Here is a 26,580-nt window from a genome sequence, read left to right on the forward strand (position 1 = left end):
TCATTTAGAAAAACCTGAATACATACTGTATATTAGTAGCGGGAAAACTTGAGCACACCAGATCTTTTGCTATTCAATTCTCTGAATAACAATAACAATAACAATAATAATTTTTCCATTCTACCCCCAGATTGGAATAGCAGTTATGGAAATGATAAGGGCTTGTGGAAGATCTAGTTTTAAAAAAGGCTAGAGGGCCAGAGACTTGGTTTTAACTAATTGCCCTGAAGAAGAGTACTGAGGATACCATGGACAGCCAAAACAAACAAACAAACAAACAAACAAAAAACAAACAAACGGGTCCTTGAACAGATGAAGCTTGAAATCCCCTTGGAAGCCAAGATGATCAAATTGAGCACTCTTTCCTTCCAGTGCTGCCTGGTCAGTTGATCTGCCAGAAGAAAAGGAAGGAAGGAAGGAAGGAAGGAAGGAAGGAAGGACGGAAAAGAAAGGAAAGGAAAGAAAGTACTTTGGCCACATCATGGGAAGACAAGATGAATTAGAAAAAAAAAATAATGCTAGGAATAATAGAAGGTAGTTAAAAAGAGAGGAAGACCGCACACCAAATGGCTAGACTAAATCAGAGAGGTCATGGCCTGAATTTACAGGACCTGTGCAGAGCAGTGGCAGACAGAAGGCCTTGGTGATGTCTCATATGCAGGGTCACAATGAGTCGAGGTCGATTCAGGGATGGTTAACAACAGAGGCTCAATTTGTAATAAATAAAATAAATAAATCCAACACCCTCTGCCTGTCCTCACATTTTGGGGAATCCAGATCTTGTCTAGGTATTGTAACATCTAGGAAGCATCATAATTCACAATCAAACCTCTTTATTTCACAAATACCTAAACAAACTTCACTTTAGAAACATTCCCAGGTTCCATCAAAGGCATTCAAACTTTTGGTATCCCATGGAACTCTCATGTTTTTACTCCCAAAATGAAACCTTCTCACGACAGTTGCTATAGTCAACCCCCCTCCCCTCTGTACCATGACTGTTGTCTTCAGGCTTCAGTCTGAGTTTCTTCATCAGCTGTACCTGCCTCCCAAAGATTCTCCCTCAAGCCTTAAGGCTTGAGTCTTTCTACCTCCCAGCTTTCTGTGGATTCTTTCTTCAGGATTCGTAATCCCATTTCACCAAGTTGAGTGCTCTCCAAACCAATCAAAGATAGATTGCTGCTGTCAGTGGGGGCTCTACTAGCCCCATACATTTACAGTAACAGTCATGGCAAAAGAATGGTACCTCAGAAGAACAGGTTGTGTGTGGAAGGTGGATGAACAGTACATTTAGAAGAGCTTTATGAATTATTATTATTTTATTTTGTTATATCTCGCCTTTATCCCAACAAAGGGACTCAAGGCGGTGAACAACATGTATAAAACAATACAATTAAAAACAGTATAAGAATATTACAATATATAAATATAAAATTTATGTGATAGAGCTGGGTATCATCAGTGTACAGGTGACACCTTACTCCAAAACTCCAGATGACCTCTCCCAGCGGTTTCATGTAGATGTTAAAAAGCATAGGGGACAGGACTAAGCCCTGAGGGACTCCACAGGCCAATGGCCAAAGGGTCAAACAGTAATCCCCCAGCACCTCCTTCTGAGAACGCCCCTCCAAGAAAGAATGGAGCCACTGCAGAACAGTGCCTCCAAGCCCCATCCCAGAGAGGTGACTCAGAAGGATTAATGGTTGATGGTTTTGAAAGCTGCTGAGAGGTCCAGGAGAACCAACAGGGCAGTTCCCTGTGTAGGTCATCCACCAAGGCGACCAAAGCTGTTTCTGTCCCATAGCCAGGTCTGAAACCAGACTGACATGGATATAAATAATCCATCTCATCCAGGAACCCCTGGAGTTGAGAAGCCACCACATGCTCCAGCACCTTGCCCAAAAATGGAAGTTTGGAGATTGGCCTGTAATTATCTAATACAATAAGATCCAGGGATTTTTTTTTACAAAAGAGGTCCTACCATAGCATCTTTTAGGCATGTTGTAACCCTGCCTTGCTGTAGGGAGGCATTAATCACTTCCCTTACCCACTTCACCAGTCCTCCTTTGGCCTGTTTAATAAGCCAGGAAGGGGAAAGGTCTAGAATAAATGTGGTGTCTCTCACCTCTTCAAGGATCCTGTCCACATCCTCAGGCTACACAAATGGAAAGGTATCCATCAATACTGGACAAGCAGGAGCCACGATTACAGCCACTGAATCTGTATCAACTCTGGCATCTAAGTCAGAGCAAATCCAAGCAATTTTATCAGCAAAATGGTAGGCAGATTCCTTACAGCGAGCTGTTGAGTGGCTTAAGTTCTTCTCAGGAGCAGATCGCAACAGATCTCTGACCACTCAAAATACCTCAGCTGAACGATTCTGTGCAGCCCCAATCGTTTTAATCAAAAAAGCCTTTTTTACTGCCTCTATTGAAACACCATATATCTTCAGGTAGATTTTAGCCTGTTTTTGGTCTGATTCACTCTGGGTTTTCACTCTGACTGCCCACTTTTACATAAACACACTCAAACCCTGCAGACTGAGGGATAGGATGCCTGGTCAGGTAGATAGTATCCTGATAGACCACTGCAACTCCGCCTCCCTGCCTGTTTTGCCTGCTGCTGCAACGAGAAGCCTGGTGAGAAAAACTGAGAGAGATAATGCTGTAATACAGGCCAGGTCAGCATGTTCATCCATGTTCAAGTTCTGAATGGCAATTGTTTTATCATTAATCAAATTATGGCCAGTGTGATGAAAAAAAAAAAAAGATTCTCATGGTATCTCTTAAAACATTTAATCAGAAACTGTCACTCACAAACCCTGATCTTAACCAATTTTACCGACATCACATTTAGATTAAAATCAAAGGTCTTGAGGGAGTATTTGGACACACCTTTAATATTTGTGTAGAAGCAAGATTTCACCAAAAATATCATTGAGAAAGGCAAATATGCATTCTGAGGAAAATAGTGGTTCTCAAAATAAAATAAAGCTCAACTGAGTTCTTGTGAATTTTGGTTTTCATGTCACAATTTGCATGTTTGATGAAGGAGAACCTCATCAAAGATGCAAATGGAAATGGAATGGGTTTGTCTAGTTTTTATCCAAAACCTGGACACTAATTGCAGCTCAGAGACAGAACTGGATGAAGTCCCCAGAGGCTACTAATTAGGGCTCCAAGGAACTGTGCAGACTCTGAGCAAAGGACACAAGAAAACCAGACTGCTGAACTGTTCCTGAGTATGGCTGAAGAAGCCCTCCAGCACAATTAACAAAAGCAGGAGATAAACAGATATATCAACTTTCATATGTGTTTGCTCATACATTTATTTCCTCATACACCATCATTAATCTATAATTCAGGGGGGAAATCCACATAAAAATTCACATTTAAACAATAGTGTAATATTAGGTTGGTATGAACAAAGCCAGAATTCAGAACAGTAATGAGAAGCACAAGACCAATTCAGGCTCAGTCCAAAACTAAAAGGGGCTTCATATGACGTGCCTCAAAGTTATTTGGGCTTCTTTTTTAAAAAGAAGGTGCTAACTTGGTGAATTGGGATGATTATGTAGGTGAAATTCACCTTGATTTTAGCAAGGCTTTTGCTAGGGTCTTCCATGATATTCTTGTTGACAAACTGGTAAAATGTGGGAAAGATTATGTGTGGATTTATAGTGGATCTAAGGAATTTCAGTAGATCATCTAAATGTGAGTTGGCAGAGCATTGTAGTAGTTAAGAAGAGCAGTTCTAGGCTTCATCAACTGAGCCTATATTAATGAATATATTGTTCAGATTACAAGCTAGAGTACTGTGTCCATTTTTTGGCAACATAGTTTAAGAAGAGTGTACACGAACCAGGTGAGTATGCCAAAAGTCTGGAGTCCAGCTCCTATACAAATGGATGAACGTGTTTGTTTAATTTTTCGTCTCTACCTTCCAGAAGCAAATAGAAATTATTTTTTTATAAAATGTATAACCAGAAATCTGTAGATAGCTAAGTGGGCAGTGCATCTTACTAAAACAAACAAAAAGCCACAAAACAATTGAAGACATGCATTTTTTGGGGGGGGAGCTCATTGAAATATGGGAAAATGCAAATTAATGAAAAATATGGAAAAGAACCCATGAATGTTGGTGCAGGAACAAAAGCCAATCATAATGCAATGCAGAGGTGGAATGGAATGAACCTATCAAGAACAATGCACATCCAGTTAAAATCACAGTTTACTAAATTGTTCATCCTAAGTAAGAGGTGATCCTGCTAAAACACCATTGTCTATAACTGCAGTTTGAGTATTGTCTACTCTTTTAGCCTTTCCAGTGAATGGCAAAATGTTTCTATTTGGATGGATTTATAATTTCTCAAACTGAAAATTTGTTTCAAGCCACATTTTGTGTCTCATTTTTTAAATATGGTAAAATGTATTGGAAAAGTTTGCATAAAAATGCGTATGCATTTTTTGCATATTTACTCCCCCCCCTCTCTCTCTCTCTCACACACACATATTTTCCTTGTACTGGACATAGTGAAAAGTGCAGGTTTTGGTGTCCAAGAGCATGTTAGATTGCTTAAAATTCAGCAGGGCTGTAAATATAAATTTGTATTTAATTCAGACATGATTTTCTCCTATAGCCTAGTTATTGGTCCCACATAACATCATGTAGCACTTTGCAGGTAGAATCCTCTTGGTGATATATGCAGGTGTAGCTCCTAGTTAAGCCTGCATTTTTTTTTGGGGGGGGAGGATGTGGTAGAAGGATATATGTTGTATTGCTGTATTCTCTTGGCTTAAGCCCCTCAACTTCATTGTTCAACAGCAGAAGAAGGAAGGCTCACAGGTGCCCTATCATCCTTAGGCATATATTGTTGTACACAGTGGAACTTCTTCTAAGAATAAAAGCCTCATCTGAGAGATGTTTACAGTGTCTCTTTGCTCATTAAGAAAGGGAGAGGTGTTTCTCCAGCTCACAAGCTGTTGACTACTGTCATGAAGGTGGAAAATCTGGTGCCAAACGTTGACGTGTTGCCTCACACACTGCGCAACATCAAAAGCATTTTAACAAACTAGAGAGTCAAACAGGGGGCCATGGGGTGAAAGGGGCACATGGGAGAGTTTCATGGTTGTGCTTTGCCAATATATTGCTTGCACAGTGATGAACCAATGCCCTGTACAGGAGGAGCATCACATGTGAAAATGCGTGGCTATTGAAAGTGCCATCCACCCAATGTGATGGCACCTGGGTGGACATGAGAGGTACTTGGGGGTCGCTGGTGGTGTGTTCATGTGATGGTGTGCATGTATGGTGGGAAGCACCCAAAAAAATTATCCAGTGAAGCTGGATGCAGCACCATCTAATCTGGCTGTGTACATTCAGTCCGCCTTGGGAGCGGGCTGTGTGGGCAGTGGGATTTCGACCTGGTTTAGGAAAAACCAGCATCAAGCTGCTTTTTCCTGCCCATCTGCTGCAGCCCTAGATCAATAGTTTCAGCGGAAGAAAGTATTTCCCTATATTTTTTGTTTCAGAACTTTCCACTGATCTGTGGATATAGACTAGATGCATTGTTTGTTTATTTTATAAACTACCACTTTTCTTATACCCATTGCAGACTATGGTTATAAGATAACCATGGTTCTCAGAAAGGGATATTCATAGGGACGAGAAAGTAAAACATAGCAAAGCATCGCTTAAGAATTTAATTCCTTTTGTCTGTATTAGAGTTTTCTTTCCATTAAGATGGTACTATTGGAGCTGTATCAATCCCCAGTTCATTCAGCTCCCCGCATCTGAGGCAAGGTTGTCATCTCTCCTTCCATAGCATCTCCTATGGCAATAAATTCTAAGAAATGGTCTCTGACCTCAATGCTGCAGGTACATTTACACTTAGTTCTTTTGCTGTTACAAAATGTGCCATTAAAGCCATTTATTCAGTACATTTGGTGGCAGGTGAGCAATCCAGGATGACAGAGTAATATTTTATTGCAGAGTTCAGGTAAGACAAAATCTTTTGCTTTACTTTTGTTGCCAGAAAGTTGATGATCACAAAGATTTCCTGGGTGGTTACTCTTCATAAATGCTCCCTAAGTACAAAATTGAACTATCTCATGAACTCAGCAGTTTTATGGAAGTTGCCATGCTTTGGCACGTGCAGCTAAATTGAAGTTCCTACTTAGAAGCAATCCACAGAACAGGAACTGGGAACTGTTTGGGGAAGCTTACAGCAGGAGGTATTGTCATTCCTCTGGTATCACAGCGGTGACTGTCCCCTGATACCACAGGCTCCATGGATGCAGACCCTTGAGCTTCAAAGCTTCCTGCTGGTATTTTAACTGGGGGAATGGCTTTTCTCCCTCCTGATTGTCTCTGTGCAGGGAAGATGGGGTTGATGAAGTAGACTCATCCATCTTTGACAAGTGTTTGGAGAGCTACCATAGTGCTGACACTAGGCTTCTATTAGGTCTCTATGGCGGGGTACAAACCGCCGCCGGTAGATCCGTGGGGGAGCCGGAGCCTTCAGACGGCGCGGCTCCCGCGCGGACCGAAAAAGAAGCTCCAAAATGGAGCTTCTTTTTCAGTCACGTTTGTGACGTAGCGAGGCGCCAGGGGTGCACTCGCTACGTCATAAAGGCTGCGACACGTACGGACGCTCAGCGTCCGATACGTAAAGATGGCGGCGCCCATGTGGAAGGGGCGCCGCCATCTTGTACGTATAGGATACGTACTAGGGTTAGGGGGGTGCGGAAGCACCGCCCCTTCCTAACCCTAGTACGTATCCTATACGTACTAAATGGCGGTATGTATCCCGCCAAAGATCCTGTTGAGTATTTTTCTTCCTTCCACAACTTTTCCATGTGGGTGAAAGGATAGCAAACTGTGCTTCAGTCCAAATGGTCAGTTGCAGATGCATTCTTGCAGCTGGTGTTTTGGTCTGGTAAACTTAGCCCATCCTCGACTTTTCCTTGGAGGCCAGGCAAAAATCCAGTCAAACTCTGAAAATAATACTTGGGATTTACCTGTATGTTGTTTTGTTCCCTGTTGGAAGAGTGAGTGGGTGGATGGGGGAATTCCTATGGATCGAGACCTTGGGGATAGGAAGAGCTTGAAGAAGTATTTCTCAATATTTTTCATAGCCTGGTTGGGACCACTTGTGGGTTACACTGGGTCAGCAGGATAGAGGTTCTTCTCATTTCATCTAGAAGTAAACTTTGGCAACTGAGACTTATTTTTTTCAAACTTAGGCTGAGATTTGTTTATATAGAGGTGTAACTATATCCAAGTAAGATGCAGTGGCAGGACAAAAGAAGTAGGAGTACAAACACTGTTCATGGTTGCCATCCACAAAGCAGCCTGTTTTTCATGTGCTGATTTTCCAAGGAATCCTCTGAGCTAAAGTAATCCTAGGAAGGGTGGTTTGTAAAATTGCCTGTCCTGGAGCACTACACATTTGAGGTAAAAGTGCAATACTCTAGCATAAGGGAACATGGTACAAGTTCATTCATGGCCATTTTCATTTCAGATGTGTGAATGCAAATTTAGTAATTATCAGCTCATCATTAACCAAAGTGTCACATTTAAATTTCCCACTCAAACCAAGTTCAAATCAAACCAGTTAAATAAGAAACAATTTTTCAGGCTCCACCCCCTTTGTAACCTGCAACACAATTCATCCCAAGGTATATGAAGAAGTTAGAGTGTGGATGAACTTGGTCAACTATGTGAATCATGTTGGGAAAATATTTAACTAAGTGAGAAAATATTTTGAGTGATAGGGGACAGACATTCTATGGGACAGTCAAAGAATGCTGAGTCAGAGGACATGGCATGATGTAAACTTATGCAAAGGTTGCATCTTGCTGTGTGGCACTAGATGATGACTCATAACTACCCACTATATAAATGGATGAGGAGACAGGTCACTTGTGGGTTGGTTGTGTGGGTTGTTGTGACTTGGAGCTGTGGGTTGGTGTAAAGCAGATGGAGAAGTTGATAAGAAGTCAGGGAAGAGAGTTTGCATATATTTGTATTACTGTATATTGCTACTGAAGCCTCCAAGGACTTTGGATGAATCAACTATGTCTGTGAATTCTTCTTTAAAGAGTGAAAAGGGGTCAGTGCATTGCCAATACCAACAGATGGGAGTAAACATTCAGCCACAGAATTCTATGCCCAGACATCAACCACACTAAGTTCAATAGACCCTACTCCAAGCTAAGTGTGAACAGGAGAATGCAGTTGAAGAATGCAGTGCTAAAGAGACATACTTGAAGAAGCAAGTTGCATTGGAGTGAAGCTTACATAGTAGACAGCTACATGTGGCCTGAATGCACTGTCTTTCTTTGAAAAGCAAAAAAGGCATTTCTATTCCAATCAGCTGTCTTAATTGATATCTCAATGTACAGTTTCTGAAACAAATCTATTAAACAAAACCGGGCAAGATTTCCTTCAACTGCCACATGAAAAACACAGTTACTTTATTTTTCATTGACAATCTTGCATACTTGCTATTTACAACACCATTTAAAACTTCCAGACTGACCATTTTTCTGTCAGTTAATAAAGAACTATATTAATGGCTATCTGGCTTAATCTTAAACTTCAGGCCTCTTCAATTCAACTGTAATGACTAGGAAATATCTCCACATAAATCCCTAAAGCTTAAATAAAATGCTGATGAAAAGGATTCACTATTTGGGTATTGATTTCTTAAATGAAATTACCTTACCTTGACTATAATTTCTGCAACAAACTATTCTTTATTCATTCCATTTTTACTCGGAATGTGTTTGCATTTTAATAGCTGTGCTTATAGTCAAATAAGGCAAACATGGGGATGGGAATGTCATGGTCCATAGGCATCTAACTATATTTTGTGAGGCTCCATCCCCATCCCCAGTATACCCCAAAGGCACTGGATTCCCCCTTTTGGGAAAAAAAATCCAAAAATCCATCAAAATTTGGCAAAAATGCATCCAAATATTCCAATTGTCCTTTATTTACCTCTCACGATCTTCTAAGTGGAAAAAAAATGATAAAAAAGAAACCAGCCATTATTTTTACTGGGGATTTTTGTTCATTTTTGAAGGTTGCAGCCAGATCCTTTAATCCCCATGCTTATTGATAATTTGACCTCTCAAAATGGGAAGAACATCCACAAACATCCAAAAATAAAGCTAAAGCATAATCATTGTGTTGTATCCTCCAGTTTTGCTTTATTTTTATCTTTAGCACCAGTGCCTTCTAGATAGTATGGGGGCATTTCTGCCATGCTTTAGTTCCCCTTGGGCCATTTTAGAACCAGCAGAGGCCCTTTTTTGAACAACATGAAGTGAACAGAAGTAATTTTCTTTTCATTTCTTGAAAAGTGTTTGGAAACTGCAGCTGGTGCAAAACGAAACACCTAGACTGGTGTTTTAGACCATATAAACTTTTTTACAGAACTGTACTGTCTTCCAATATGCTTACAATCTCAATTCAAGGTGCTGATTTTGACCTATGAAGTCCTAAATAGCTTGAAGCCAAGACAGCTAAAACACCACTCCTCCCATAGTAGTCTGGTCTAAATTTGAGATCCTCAGAGAAGGCCACGTTGCATGTCCCAACATCTTGTGAAATTTGGTTGATATGTATGCATAACAGAGCTTTCTCTGTAGCGGAACCCAAATTGTGGAACACCCAGCCCAAAGCTTTTAGGCTGGCTCCATCTTTTCTGAGCAGCCAAAATAGGCAGCCAAAACAGTGCTGTTCTGCATGTTCTTTAATGTTTAGAATTGCTGTGTTTTAACTGTTTTGAAATAGTATTGTAGGATTCTTTTAGGCGGGTTACAGACCGCCATTAGGAATGTCCTGAGGACGTCCCAGTTTGAAAAAGGGGCATTTCTTCCAGACGCCCCTAACCCTATCATGGACAGAGTCTGTGACAAATGGCGGCGGCCGTCCCACATGGCCGCCGCCATATTGACGTAGGCGACACTGTGTGTCTGCACGTTGCGCCCCGGAAGTGATGCCGTGAGTGTGTGACTAGCACCTTGCAGCGTCTCTTCCGGGGCCCAGGAAGGAGCACGATTTCTGCGCTCCTTCCTCAGAGTGTCCGGGAGCCGCGCCGTTTGGCTGCTGCGGCTCCCGGACGCTGAAAGTGGAGGCGGAGCCAGATTGCCGCAATCCGGCGGTCTGTAATACGCCTTAGATTCTTTTAAAAACTTTTAACTTTTTTAAAAAAGGAAAAACTTTACAGTGCTCTTAACATGTTGTATCTTTGTATAGTTGTAATGAATTATATTTGTTCATCACCTCAGAAGCCCATGGGAGCTGTGTGGTGATATAGAAATATCTTAAATAAAAATAGATAAATAAATAATATACCTGTTAAATTATTTCTTGCAGTGGGGCTGTAGAGTCTTTTTTGTTGTTAATATTCTCAAGGAGATCCTGCAGTAGTAGACTACGTTTGTTTTAGTGTTTGTTTTGCTATTCATCTGATGCCTGCTAATAAACAAGTGGTATATGCAGGAAGGAGCACTTGCACTGCTCAGGTTCGTGTGCATGTGTGCTCCTTGCAAATACCTGGGCCAATTCTTACAGCAGTGAGAAGATTAAGAGAGATACCACATTAGTTGTTTAAGGACAGCAGTTATTATATTATCTATGGAGATTATCACACTTGCAAATCCTGCTGTGATAGATGCAAGATTGAAAAGTCAAACCTGGGTGTTCTCTCACTCAGCCAAAGCTGGGCGAGTGCAACCCATCTTTAGCCAGACCCCAGCTGCTCTTATCCAGCAGTTTTTAAAAAACGGCCAGCTCTAGTTTTTGAAAAGCAGCTGGATTCACTCACCTGGCCTTGGCTGTGTGTGATAACACCCAGTTTTGACTTTTTAATCCAGCATCTATCCCAGATGGATTTGCAGGTGTGATAATTTTTTATTTTTTATTTAGAGTATTGATACTCCGCTCTTCAGCCACAAAGGCTCTCAGAGCAGCTTACAATTATTATTATTATTAATTAGATGGTTCCCTTCCCTCAGACTTACAATTTAAAAAGACATGACACAAAATGAAAGGGAATGGTGATGGGGAAGGGCATCAGGTCCAGTAGTTCTTCTCTTCCTCTGAGGCCTGGATCAAGACAGATGGACTGGAGGGAGGGCTCTGCTTCTTAATCTAGGCCAGGCCCGATGAAGCTGGGCCTGAATCTCTCCCTCCAAGGATGGATGGCACCAGATGGACTGGAGAGAGGGCTCTTCTTTTTAGTTCAGGCTTGCATCTCTCCCTCCATGGCTAGATGGCACCAGGTAATCTCCTTTATCTAAAAGAAATATTTTACTAAGAATTTATACAAAAAACACAGAACAATAAAGGAGATGGCACCAGATAATCTCCTAACTTGTTCTTCAGTATTATAGTCCATTGCATGAGCAGGGGAACACACTTGGAGTTTTGTGTCCCAAAATGCATTTCATTCTTTCAGTGATCTCATTAGCAACCCCATGCAGTAACTCATGCTGTCACCCCCCAGGCTGCCTCTGCTATGGTGGGGGTGTTGTGCTACTGCTGCGTGACAGCCCATTCCAGGTTTGGCACAGCTGCTGGGCAAGTGAGAAAAGGATGGAGTATATCACACAGAGGTTTTTCAGGGATTTTGTGGCTCAGTTCTGACATGAGTGCGGGTGCAACGATGCACAGTCACGTTATAACATGAATGTGTTATCAGATATGATTCCTTTCTATGGGAACTCCTTCCGTGGGGCTTCTGCAATGATTCCAAACTGTGATTCAAACTACTGTTGAATGAATGTATTCACATTTTAACGTGAGCAGGAGACATGCTGGAGAGGAGGGGGCAAGTGGCTGTTTCTGATGCCTTTGGGGAAGGCTCCTTGTGTGACTGGAAAAAATGAACCATACATCCCAAAGAAAGAATCCTAGTTTGGATGCCACAGGGGACCCTATCTATCTCCCATAGAAAGTCTCCTTGTGTGACTGGAAAAAATGAACCATATATCCCAGAGAAAGAGTGCTAGTTTGGGTGCCAAAATGGAACCTATCTCCCCCCAAAAAGTTCTAGTTTGGGTGCCAAGATGGACCCAATCTCCCAAAAAAGAGTTCTAGTTTGGGTGCCAAGATGGACTTTAGAGCCCATAGAACATGACGCAATCTTTCACATTAGGCTAGCATTCAGATCCAAAGAATCTACTTCAAAGTAAATGTGCAGCTTCTACGCTGATTATTTTGCAGTGAATAATAATAATAATTCAATAATAATAATAATAATAATAATAATAATAATAATAAATGGATCAGGGCTCTGACACGGAGGATAGATATAGATGTGGCTGAGGAGAATGACAGGAGAATAGACGTAGCTATAGCTGAAATGGATGAGGAGAATGACAGGAGAAAAGATGTATATGTGGCTGAAATGGATGGGGGCTCAGACACGGAGGACCCGTTTGAATTTGGCTGCCAGGGATGGGAAAATAGAAGGGAGGAAGAAACGTGTAGCTGTCATTCATGTGAGGCTAGCATTCACGTGAAAGTGTAGCCAGGCTCCCTTCTTCACCCTGGAAGTGCAAAGGTTCAGGATGCATTCAGACCCTCACTGAGCAGGCTCAAGGGTCCCAATTCGAATCATTGAATCCGCATGGTATGTACTGGTGTGGTAATACAACGTGCATCACTCTGCTTTGCCTGAATCTGCATCACGTGACAAGGGCAATGGAAGGGCAACCAGGTGTGATAAAACATTCACGTTACGACGTGAATTCGCATTGCTGAACCAGAAGTCACCCCGGATGTGAACTGCATAAACCTCAGTGTGATGCCCCTTTACGCTCACCCAACAGCTGTGCCAGACCTGGAAGGTAGCACCTTCCCGTCAGCAGTCACTGATGGGGATGCAGGGCAGGGCTGTTGCCTCCTGGTGACCCATTCTGGGTATGGTTTTTCTCTGCCGCTGTCAGGGTATCCTTGGGGCATGAAGCCCCAAGGACACCCCTTTCCAGGCTGCAAGGAAGCGGCAAAGTGGCCTGGAAAAGCGGCGTATCGGGGCCTCAGGGCAGCCACTGTGGCAGCTGAGGCCCCGATCCGTTGGGGAAAGGGGCGGGTGCAGTCTGCCCCAAAGGGGTGGTCTGTACACTGACATTATCTTGCTTTCTGACTCTCTCCCCATGATATTGTCCCCACACTGTCTTGTGTATACACAGTTATGGTTCAGATCTTGCTCACAGTTACTTGACTGATGTCCACAAAATAATATAAGTCTAGGCTGCAATTCTATATATAATTACTTGGGACCTACTTCTGAATAGAAGTTAAATAGATACCTTTATTTTAAACAATTAAGAAATACAGTATGTCTTTCTGAACATAGTTTCCAAGTGTGGTAAACTATGAACATAAACACAGTTTACACAAACTGTGCATTGTGTAGACTTCCATGGGGGGGAAGCCTTTTTGGGTCAACTTGGCAGCCAGAAATGCTGTGACTCTGTGATTATAATTTGAAACATGTGTCATCAGTCTCTCTTCCCTCACTGGTAGGTTTTTATTCACAAGATCTGGCAATTGCTGCTAGAGATGCTGTGACAAATTTTGCAAGAAACAGTATGCCACTTCCTTTCGATCAGAGACTGCAACTGAGTGTAAAGGCACCCTGCAATGATAGTTACAACAGAGCCTGGAACCAAGCTGCATTCAAATTAAGATTTAAAACTTTCCATATCCATTTTCATTTTGTGTTTTTCCCCATGAATATATGTTCAGGGCTAACTCAATTCTGTGTATGCATCTCCTGTACAAAAGCCACTGGATTTGCTTTATTAGTGGTGCTACCCACTAAGCATATCAGTGTAAGTGCAAGGGACACAGGTGTGTCACAACAAAGAGCAGCTCAGGTGCGAATAACCAAGTCGACCATACAGTCAAAGAGAAATTGACTTTGATCCTTTCTACTAGCTACAGATTCACTTAGGAGATTATCACACCTGCGAATCCCACCAGGATAGACACGGGCTGGAAAAGTCAAAACTGAGTGTTGTCATATGCTGCCGAGGCCGGGTGAGTGCAACCTGTCTGCAGCCTGGATCCCATCCATGCTGATCCGGCTGAGGTCCGGGCTGAAGACAGATTGCACTTGCCCAGTCTTGGCTGCATGAGATAACATTTTGTTTTGTCTTTTCAATGCCATGTCAATCCCAGCAGGATTTGCAGGTGCGATAATCTCCTTAGTCATTTTTCACACAGCTGGTTTAAATATAGAACTATAATCTCTCTCTCTCTCTCTCTCTCTCTCTTTCTATTGCTCCACACATACACACACTCCCCATCAACCTAACTGCAATCAAGGCAAAGTCTTCCAGTCCTGATAATCCTGTGTGGTGACTGAAAGGACTTTTGCCAGATTTGGATGCCTTGAAGATATGTGTCTCTTTTAGATTGCTTGTTGCCTGGTTCATAGTCCTCAGGTTCATTTCCCATTGTTAAGAGACAACTTTTAACAGTGGTTAATTAGAATTGCCTTGCTGGTTGCTTAGCATGTGTATGCAGTCAGGCACTGGTTTCTATAGGTCATATTGTAAAAAAACAAAAACATGGTGTACTGTTGACCCCTGATAGTGGCAAAGTTAAGGAATTGGAGTAATTTTTCTATTATTAAAACAGACAAAGTTCACCTTTAAATACTCCCTTTTCACATCAACAAAACAGAATCTGTCCTAAGCATCTGTACATGTGATAGGTCATTAATATATTTAAACATTTAATTTATTTACCTTAGCCCCTAGTACCTTAGGTACATGTTTTTACCCCTGGACCCACATCCCATTCTAAAGGACAAAAAACCTCAGTTTTTCACTGAGCAAGCGAAGAACCATGTAGTAGTATGTACTTGGAAATAAAATAAATTTTAAAAAATATTATGAATCAATTCCACTGCAAAGTAAGGTTTTGGCTTCATTGGGTCTCTGTTGGTTTCCAAGCTCAATTCAAAGTGCTTATCATGGAAGCTCTAAGTTAGAAGTGGGCAACTCTTCATCTACAGGCCACTTGCTCTACCTTTTTACACCAAGACATACACACAACATACAGACACCGTGTCACACTTCTTTACAGTGAAACAGAAATGGAGGCTTTTCACTGTTTTGCCTGCCATGCTCGGTTGTACAGATCAAAGAGCATGTCCTTATAAAGGTTTTTTTTTTAACATGTCTTTAGCACAAGTGTCCAACTTTATGCTCCTGATTTCAATTATAGGTAGCTTTTTTGGGTCTTGGTCTGTTTGGTTATGATGATTTTATGCCATCACACAGTTTTGTTTTCCCTGTATTGATTTTAATTGAACAACGATTACATTTTAGAGATGTTACTATTGAGCTACAATTTGTGGAAACAAATATTTTAATAATAATTAAACACATTAAATAAAATTCAATAGACAAAATGTTCTTAAGGGGGGACAGAAATTGGGTTGCCAGGGTGAATATGGAACAGGGCTCCCATATCTTTAATAGACAACATCTCTTGGAGTAGAAAGATGTAGTGTAAAGTTCCACCATGTGGAACTATGCAATGTCTCCTCCCTCTCTCCCCAAACTCACCTTTCAGCTGCTGCATTTCTCTCCCCTAACAGTCATTTCCCAGTCAATGGAAAATGAGGGAAGGGGTAGGGATGTTGGTGTGCTTTTGAGACCCAAAGTGCACACCATTGAAGTTTTGTGTCTGGAACACATGCCACAGAAGTGATTGAGGTTCAGTGCATGTTGGAGAACTCCTTCTCCCACACACAGAAGCTGCAAACATGACAGCATGCTGAGTTCTCTCAAGGAGGCTTTTAATCTTCCTTTACAAATCTTGCTCATACTGACAGAATATCTCACCAGTACTATAGACCACACACCAACCACCCAGGTATTGAAGCTCCTCCTTTATATATGTGTGTGTGTCCAGTGCTGGAGCTTCTAGCCTAACCCCTTGCTGGTGTGTTACACTTATTTCCTGTCCTCCATGTGGCATGACTGCACGTTTGCCACACTGATGTCTTGCCAGTGTGACATCAGTTATCTATGACACAGTAGGTTTCAAATGCCGAATCATCATGGTTCCTTCCTGAACCAGAATTACCTCTCACCTTTGTCCCACATCCTGGGCATTTTCCCTGGATGCTGCCATCCTGACATTCCCCTCCAAAATGTCCAGATCTTTAGTTGTTCTCAACATGCTTACTTTGCATGAAGTGTTTCTCGGTGACCACCTAGGTACAGTCCCATCCATATAGACATCCTCTCATGTCTCTCCACCGGAAGTGCCTGTTAGTGCCACATTGTCTTCCGAGCTAATGTACTGCAGACTCAGAACCCCTTTCTGCACCATCACTCGCACATTCTGGTACCTGACACCTATGTATTTGGTCCTGCACTTCTGGTTCTCTGCTTCTGCATTGCTATACATGCTTGGGAATCTTCATGTATAACTGTAGGTGTTGTGCACTCCACCGCTAGATCCAACACCAGCTGCCTCACCCACTGAATCTCGCTAGCCATCTCAGACAATGCTGCAAATTCTGCTCCAGTGGTGCTTGAGGCAACACAGTTTTGTTTCCTGGAGCTCCAGACTACAGGAGTCTGGACCTATCAGCATACTTGCTGATCAAACCTGTCACTGACTTCCTGTCAGTCACTTCAGAAGCAAACCAACTGTCCACAAAACATTCTAGCTGTGTCATGTTCCCATGTATCACCAACTTCCTGTTTCTGCTTCCTTTCAAGTACGTTACAACACATTTCAGTGCAGTCTAATCTTCAACACTAGGTTTGGAAACCTTTCTACTCAGTAGACCAACAGCATAGGAGATATCTGATCTTGTGTTGTTAGCAATGAACAACAAGCTGCCAATCACTGAATGATACAAGTCTGTGTACTCAAGATTCCTAGTTGACTCACTGCTGGCATATCCAGGAGTCATTGGACTCTGTACCACCTTGGCACTCTCTAATCCACATTTCTCCACCATCTTATCTATCTTTTTCCTCTGGCATAACAAGAACCTTCCATCTTGTGTTCTCTCAACTTCTATGCCCAGGTAATTTATCAGGTTTCCTAGATCCTTCAAGACAAACCTCATTGACAACTCCTCCCGCAGTTTCTTGACGTCTTTTTCACACTTAGCTGCAACACACAGATCATCCACGTATATCACCAATGAGATGTCCTGCTTTGTGTAAACACAAATATCAGCAATACTGTGTTTGAAGCCCAAATTCACCAACTCTTCATAGATACATCTGTCCCACCATTTGGCACTCTGCTGAAGGCCATACAGTGCCTTTCTCAACCTATAAACCTTGTTACCTTTGTCACTGTCATAGCCTGGTGCTTGCTCCATAAAAACAGTCTCCTCCAGCTGTGCGTTTAAGTAGACAGTCTCAAAATCAAAGTGCTTCACAACTAGCCCTTTCCTTGCTGCCAATGCCAAAACCAATCTAAGGCTTTCTGGTTTTGCTGTAAGTGAGAATGTCTTATCAAAGCTCTCAAACTTTTGCTGTGAGTAACCTTTTGCCACTAGCCTGGCCTTATATGTCTGGGTATCTCCTTCCTCTTGAACACCCATCTACAGCCAACTATTTTCTGGTCTGCTGGCCTATCAACCACCTCAAAGACCTTTCTGATTACCAGTGACACAAATTCCATATCCATGGCATCATGCCATCTCTATATATCAGGTGGTCTCCTTACCCTCTGTGTCCTAGGTATTATGACTCTGGTTCTGCCACCCCCATTTTCAATATAACTACTAGTCTGAACACCTGTCTCCACTCCTGGAACCTACTTTTGTTCAAACATCTTTGTAGTGATTTGTTTCATGAGAGTGGCTGTTTAATCCCCTGAAATGCCTGGCTTACTCTCAGGTGAGGCCATTGGCAAGTTTACCCCTCCATTCCTGGTATTTGTTTTCAGTTGCCCCAATGGCAGGAATACCTCTTGGTTGTTGTGTACCTTCTCCCACCCTGAGTACCTCTCAAAATTGGCACTTCTGGACAGCATGACTCTTCCATGTCCCAGGGAGAAGCGATAGCTCTTCCCTTCATACCCAACAAACTGCAACCTTTTCCATTTGGGCTCACCCTTCTTCCGGACGTTTGTTGGTATAAGAATATTTCCAAATTGCCCAAACACTCTCAGATATTTCAGGTTGGGTGATCTACCATAAAGCATGTAGTATGGGGTTTGCTGAATCACAGAACTCCACATTCTGTTTATTACATGATATGCAGTAAGTGCAGCCTCTCCCCACAAGCTGGGACGTGCGTTTGCATCCATCATCATGCAATCTTTCATTTGTTTAATTACCCCAATCATCCATTCTGCCAATCCATTCTCTTGAAGAACTGTTGTGTTTATAGTATTGTAGTGTATCCCCTTCTGCAGTGTCTGGGATAAAAACTCGCCACCCCGTCAGTTACCAGAGAAGCCACTTTGTATACAACTCCCTTTCTACAGTGTTCACCCACAGCCTCATCCTCGGCTTTTAGCAGAATTACATAACCAAATCCTGTGTGCCTATCCACAAGAACTAGGATATATTTGTTACCTCCCTCACTGTCAGGTAACGGTCCTGTCAGATTTGCATGCACTATCTGGAATGGTCTCTGGGTGCCGAACTTATTCTCTTTTGCAACAGGGTAAGCCTTCAGCTTTACTTTGCTGCAAACGGAGAAGTCTAGGTAGTTACTACAAGGATTGAGTTTCAAAGCAGGACAAATCTTGCTAAATTTACCCAAGCTGGTGAAACTGGCATGTCCCATGATCCTATGCAGATTGTGTGCACAACTGGAGTGTATAGGCTCATTATATACAGTTGCACACTCTGTCTTATCCACCATGTGGTAGAACTTGTTCCTTTTTTGGGCTCTAGCAGACACTCCCATTCATAGAAACTGTGCAATCATCCCCCTTGAAATGCAACTCATAACCATCAGAGGTCAGGGATGACCAGGGAGTTCTGCAATTTTTTGGCACACAAAACATCATCAAAAGTCCTATCAAAATTGGCAAAATATATAGTCCCCATGTTCTGTATTCTGCTGGAACCTCCATCAGCTAGACCTACAGAGTCTACACATGCAGATGAAACATTGTTCAGGAGTGTTGAATCATTAATCAAATGATGTGTCACGCCCAAGTCCAAAAGCCACACTCCTTTCCACTTGATTGTCTGGTGGGCAAAATAACCACCTTCCCAAGCCAAAGAAGCACCCCCCCCCCTTTTCCTGAGCTTTTCTCTGCTGCTTCTTGTAAGCAGACACTCCCTCCTTTGCCATCTGCAGCCCTTCCAAAAATGACCAGTCTCTCCGCAGTTAAAACAACATTTCACTCTGCAGACCGCAGCACTGTAGAGCTGGAGGAGTCATCTGGAAGATGCGTGCTGGCAATAGTTCATCTTTATCACTCCTCTGCAACTCAGTCTCATAGCCCTGTCTCTAGACCTCCTCTAAGATACGTGCCAACACCATATCCACAATGAGATCTTCCTCAGGTACTCCCTGCAGGCTGTACATGATGAAGTCCCAGTCCTTGGTTAAACTGCCAAGCAGGATGTAGGCTTTTTCGCACATTGGAATCTCCATACCTCTTTCCTCTGTTTGTACAAACAGATCTTGCATCTTGGCCAGGTGCTGGGCTGCAGAGTCACCTCCTATCACCTTGCAATATACAGTCTTTTGTACCAAATCATCCTAGATAATGAGGAGCTTGACTGATGCACCTCCTGGAGTGTGTTTGTTCCTGACGTGGTTGAGCTGAATGGCTTCAAGGGTCAGAAACAGGGTTGCCCTAGCCTTTCTATCAACCTCAGCCTCATCTTCAGCCCCATCTTTAGCCTCAGTCTGGGTTGACTTTGGGGGTTTCTCTATCATGCCCTACAAGCCTTTCTGAACCAGCAGAGATTCTGCATACACACTCCAGTATGAATAAAAGCAGAATTTTACAGGGACTCTCTCTCTCTCTCTCTCTCTCTCTCTCTCTCTCTCTTTAACTGGAAGAGTGAATCCAGAAGGTGATGCTGGGGGGTTCCTGTTGTCCAGTGGCCTTTGCAGTTCCTCAGGATTCTGTCTTGTTTCCATGCTGTAACATATACATAAATTCTTGGGATTTGGTTTTCCAGAGTTCTAAAGTCCTGTGGCCCCATAATCTAATAACATCAAACAGGAAGGGCCAGCAAAGCCATCTAGTCAAACCCTTGCCTTGCAGGACTACAGAGCTAAAGTGTTCCTGGAAGATGTCCATTCAACTTCTGTTCAAAGACTAAAGAGGGAAATTCCACCACCCTCCAAGGTTGTCTGTTCCACTGTCAAACAATTCTTACAGTTCTTACCCTTGTCCTTTCCAACTAAATGAGTCTATAATATTTTAACTATATTTTAACAGCAAACATATCTATCTTTAATCTTTTCATATTTTGTCTGTATATGTTTTAATTGTAATCCCAGTTCTGGGGCTTACAGTCTTGGACAGGATATAGATGATAATGATGATGATGATGGTAATGACAATGATAATCATGACAATGACCACTGTTGTAATTCTACTGGGGATAGATTCTGTGGGAGAAATTCCAAACAAAACATCTGAATGAAATTGCTATAGCTAGGATCACAATAGCACAATTACAAAAAGTGATACTAGTTGGAACTGCCACATTATCCAAAAATACCTTACTGGTTCCTGGATAAAATTTCAATCACTGATGGTCCAGGGTTTCAGTCTCTAATATCTGGTAGATGGTTTCATAGTAATACATGTGAAACCAAAAATAACAATGTTACAGTAACATCCAGGGGCTGTGCAGTCTAGAGGCTGATAAACACCTTTATTGATGGATTTCTAAAATGTTCCTGAATTTTTCTGCCATGCCTTAATTATTTTCTTAGAATACACAATGGATTTTGTCATTTCTGAGTGGTTCACTACACTCATGGCTTTGCAACAGACTTCCTCGTGGCTCTGCTAATAGCTAGGGAGTAGGGGTGGGGCTTCTCTGAAGGTAACATAGCAAACTCTAAATGGGCAAGAAGCTAGTGAAAAACACATGTAGTCCAGTTTCTTATGTGGTTTGTTATAAGGAGTATGTTTGATGGTCCCAACTCCAAGCATACTACTTCCCTGGGGATCCAACTCATGTGTATCAAACCACTGAGTTGTTGAGACATTTCAGTTCAGGAAAGCTTTCAATAGCAAAAAATAATTTATTCCCGAAGGTGGTTGGTGTCATTCTCAGTAGCAGTGTTCCCCTTGTGCTGAATAATTGTTCAGTTCCTCCCAAGAAGAAAAGTTTAAAAAAAACCCAGAATTTTGAATAGTTGGAGGTTTTGTTTTGATAGTTGCCTTGCCTTTTTTTTTTTTTTTTTTTTTGGGGGGGGGGAACCTGTGGCCACTTGACTGTTCCTGGACTCAGATGTTAGATTCTGGTCATATGTGCCTCCTTAATATATCTCATTCTGGCACCAAAAAAAATGATGAATAATAAACAACTTAATGGCCTAGATTTTCAGATTAGACAATGAGGACTGGCACAATGTTTAGGCTTCCAAAGGAGAAGTCTTTTTGCAGAAAACAATAGACAGTAAAGACAAACAAAGTTATTAAGCCAGAGATAGGATTTGTTTTTTAAGGGCCCCACTGCCTCAGTGGAAAGCTTCTAAAATGTCAGATGTTGGTAAAACCCTGCTCCATAACATTTAGACTTGGGTTGCATCTGCAATGCAGAAATAATTTGGTTTAACACCACTTTAACTGACATGGCTCAGTGCAAGTTTTGGGAGACATTTAGCCTTCCATCTCAGAATGTCCTGGTGCCACAACAAGCTACACTTCCCAGAATTTCATAGCATTGAGCCATGGCGGTTAAAGTGGAGTGAAGCTGGATTATTTCTGCAGGGTGGATGCAGCCTTGGAAACAGTAATTCACTGGTTTCCAAGCCTAATTACAGCAATGGATAAGATTAGTTGAATTTCTACTTCCCTTTTGCATCTCTGTCCAATTGTGACTACCTTGAGACATCAGTTAGGTTACAAGCTAATGGAAGGTTTTCCCCAAGATAAAATACAAAGCAGGGAAAATGAGTCACATTTCAATGCAATTAGAGAGATAACCCTTACCTTCCCAGATGGTTCCCTTCACACACACACACACACACACACACCCTTATGCAGTTATGTTTTGAATACAAAATAAAGAGTTCTACAAACTTAATAGCTTCAGAGGTGGTGAGGGGAAAAGGTGGGTGGGGTGGAGTGAGGAGATTTAAGAGTGAAGTCCACGTCAAATTGGTGAAGCACTCTTCATCAGATGCATATTGCTAATGGACAGAATGTACAATACCAAAGTCTATAGCAAACCTGGAAATCAATCACAACATTTTGTTCCTGTTTTCTCAAAGATTATATGTAGAAACTAATCATCCCCTCTGCACAAACTTTTGGCAAGGCATTAAAGCAGATCAAAAGCAGACACTTAAGACTTCCATCTAGCAGCTAGAATCACTCACTCTATGTGAGTCCTGCAAATTGCAAAAGGGGAAAATTAGTCTCAGATCCTTGTTATCAGTGAAAAACCACTCTAACAAGTAATTCTATAGGGAGTCCACCAGCAGTGTTACAGTAAGGGAGGGGGTGGTTCTGCTAAAGCATTTGGTACTGGCAATTCATCTTAGACCAGTTCTCCACCCACAGCCTTTTTATTTTAAGATGATTACAGTCACTGAAGTGAAAATACTAAGGCCTGTTACAGACTGCCAAAATAAAGCTGCTTCGGGTCTCTTTGGAGGTATGCTATTTAAATGATGCATGGGTCCTAAGAGTCTGGAGGTTGCGCCAAAGCCACACTCCAGTCCTAAGCACTGGAGTGCAGCTTTGGTGCAGATTCCGGATTCTTAGGGTGCATGCATCATTTAAACAGCATACCTCCAAAGAGACCCGAAGCAGCTTTATTTTGGCAGTCTGTAACAGGCCTGTGTCTGCATACTATGTTCGTTGATCAGGTCAAACATTGACTGAATAAAATGAAAGATTAGGAATGGAAAGATGATTAACTGTAATTCATTTCCTGGCTTGAAAACTGATTTCTCAAACCCCTACGAACATGTTTGGGAACCATAATATAGTTGTGAAAATTCTGCACAGAATCCATGCAGTATTCACACAGGTTGAAATGTTTTGGAAAGTATTCTGCACAGAAATACATGTGGGGTTTTTCCAGGCATCCATATGTAAGTTTTTTTAATTCAAGACTGTTCTTTGTTATGTGAAAGTAACAATTTGTCACACATACACACACTGACATAGCTGTTTGACACACACACACACACTCAAGATTTTGTTGTGCAAGATTGCTGGATTCATTATTTTTATTTGCATAAAAACAGCAATTTTGCATTAAACCCCCCACATGTGGCTGTTTAGAAACAGTTTTTACACACAGCCCACAATTCTTGCACAGTCCCCACCTCCAAATGTATTTCTTCACAGAATAATTAACTGGAAGGTGTCAAGATATATGAATAATGAGAATTGTGCAGAAATATTCATTTTTTCCATGGTAGAGAAAAAATGTGAAATTATTCTGCCTCACTTGTGGGATCTAAGTAGTCAATAGCAACATCCCTAGAAAAAGTATGGGTTAAAGCAGGGGTTGGCAACCTTTTTGAGCCGGGGGCCGGGTTGCTGTCCCTCAGACAACTGGGGGGCCAAAGCCGAAAAATTAAAAATTAAAAATTTTTTTAAAAAAATTAAATATATAAATAAACCAGGACAAATGTAGGACAAAATTTTCAAATGGAAGACACTTTTTTAAAAAAAATGGAGGACACGCGAAAAAATTTGCTGATTTTTAAAAAAATTTGTAATATAAATGCATGTTTCTGAGACTTCTATAGACAATTGCCCCCCAAAGGCCCCAGCGGCAATCGGCAGCAGGACTGGGCTGGGGCCGGTCCCAAGGCCCTGCCAGGCCGCATCCGGCCCGTGGGCCGCAGGTTGCCTACCCCTGGGTTAAAGCCACTGTGAATTTTAAGTTCACAAACAGTGTTACTGATAAACTCAACTGTAATGACTTTGTATGTATGTCAGTTACCCCTACAAATTAAGGTACACATGCATTACTAATATTACCCCAAAGCAAAAAAGAAGCACACATATCAGCAAACTTTTAAACACACTGAACCCACTTAAAGAGTTCCTAGCACAAACATACTGTAACAGAAATTTCAGGAAACTTAAATTTCTAGGACTGACAGAGCAAGGATTGGCAAGAGGACCTAGTAATTGAAAATCCATAAGTTTATTTCCAATTGTCGACAAAGGAAAACAATGAACTCAGTGGAATTCAAGTTCCAAAAGCTGAGACCCCGAACAAGACAAAATGGCTCTTTTTATATTATTCAAGACAAAGAAGCTTCTTCTATACACCTGATTGGCTAATTACAATTTAAACATACAGAATTCTTACAATCAGAACAGAAATACATGCATACATTAAAACTGCATCATCACTCCTTACCCCCTCCTGTAGGAATTCAGTAGCTTTCCTCCTAACCTTGCTTCTGAATGTCAACTATGTGTCCTTATCTCAGTAGTTTATGTTATGTCTTTTTACTGGTGCCAGCTTCCATCCAGGTCAAGATGCACTCCTTATTCCTTTGCTCTAGTCTTTCTCTAAACTCCAAGCCTTTATTTCAAAAACCATCTCTCTGGCTGACAAAGGTGACTCCATCTTTCTATAGCTTTTTATTTCAACAAGGAATATTTCCACCACATTCCCCCCTTTTGATGTTTCATCAATATTCATATTGCATGATACTATCAACTATTAACTATGTTTATATGACACTCTAAACTCAGAACAAAACAAACCTGTCTAGCAGTTACCAAAATATTAATATTCTTACCATCACCAGGCAATAACATCTTCCAGTCGGTCCAATTTCAGAAAGACAGTGTATAGCATTACTCAAACACACATATTCTCATTGCTTTTAACCTTTTGACACTTTTGTTGGATCTGATTCTCTGGAGTTTACTCTTGACACCAAGCTAATCTTCTAATAGTGATGTATTGTGTATTTGTTTCATGATTCAATAGCAAAACTCCACTATAAAGAATATTGTATCTGCTGTCAGAATCACATCTCATTGAGAAACTATAATTTTTAGCCTGATGTTACAGACTCTTGCCAAGCAACTGTTACTATGCTTCTCTGGACTACTCTCATAACAGAATAGGAATGCCCAGGGTGCCACCATGTTTCAGATGTTCCTCCACTCCAGGGGCATCTTCCATCTCACGTTTCCTCAGGGAGATCACTATGGAATAGCTCTTGTTGTGTAATGCCATTTAATCAGAATAGATCTGGCCTTTACACTTTAAGACTATCTCCAGATGTATAAAGGTCTCCCTCCTTTCAAAGAGCGTCCTGAGAAAAAACTTACCATGCTTGACTTGAATTTTATGCCAATTCCACAGTTAACAATAGGAATCCTGACGACAAACACAATTATGTCTTTGATCATGGAGCTTGATGAGCTTATTTCTTCTTTTCAATAGGATTGCTTTATTAACTTTATTGTGAAAATCATATGTTATTGCTTATGCCAGGAACATATGTGCATGTATATGTAGGCTTATGTCTTGGGATGTGATTTGATTTGAGAATATGTATGATTGAACTTTATCACTTTTAGCATTAATCACTTATAAAAACCTCAGACAACAAACAGAAACATGAATAGAGAACACAAACAAGGAATATAGACAAGAAAAAGAGGCAATGTCTCTGAAAAAAATAATATTTTGATGGAGCTTCAGCTCAAACTTGATTGAAGTCCAAGGTGGTGCCCATTTCAGCTTCCGGGGTGTGAAAATGGGACATGCACCTGTATGTGTATTCTTTTTATTATTTTTGTGCATCACTTATAACAAACATATAGGAAATCATAAAAGAGAAAAGGGGTGATAGAGAGCATTTGAAATCTTTCTTTCAGAGGAGCTGGCGTAGAGCACCTGAAGCCCTGGAAAGGTGCAGCCTAGCTCTTCTTGATTGATGGCGAAGTAGAGCCCACTCAGCTTCCGGTTGTAAGTGGGGCTTAAACTTCGCTCCTCTTGTCTTTACCTGTGGCCCCCCTTTTCCCAGGCAAAGGAAAAGCAAAAACTGAAAAATACTAATTGACAAGTTATTAGAATGTTATGAATACATTAAAGGTATACTTTAGCCACATTTCATTAACTCCCCTCTTATAGGCTTTGCTAAGATATTTCTCTTCTGCTAACTCTAACTAACAACAGATCCCCTGGATCATTCTTGGGTCACCCTGAGCTTTATGCTTTAGGTTTTTATCTATGCCTGCATCTTTGGACCTTTTGAATGCTTTTTTTTTAATACATATGTAACCTTAATTTTACAGACTGCATTTACATGTACATACTGAATATGAAACTTTAAAAATCTTCTATCTCATTTGAATCCACAACAGTTTGACAACAGAACAGGGAACAGGAAAAAACAAAACTATTATAGAATGACTTCTTTACTT

Source organism: Sceloporus occidentalis, unplaced genomic scaffold, assembly GCF_023333645.1.
Source record: "Sceloporus occidentalis isolate IW3139 unplaced genomic scaffold, rSceOcc1.0.p SCAF_2, whole genome shotgun sequence".
In the NCBI taxonomy this organism is placed as follows: domain Eukaryota; kingdom Metazoa; phylum Chordata; class Lepidosauria; order Squamata; family Phrynosomatidae; genus Sceloporus; species Sceloporus occidentalis.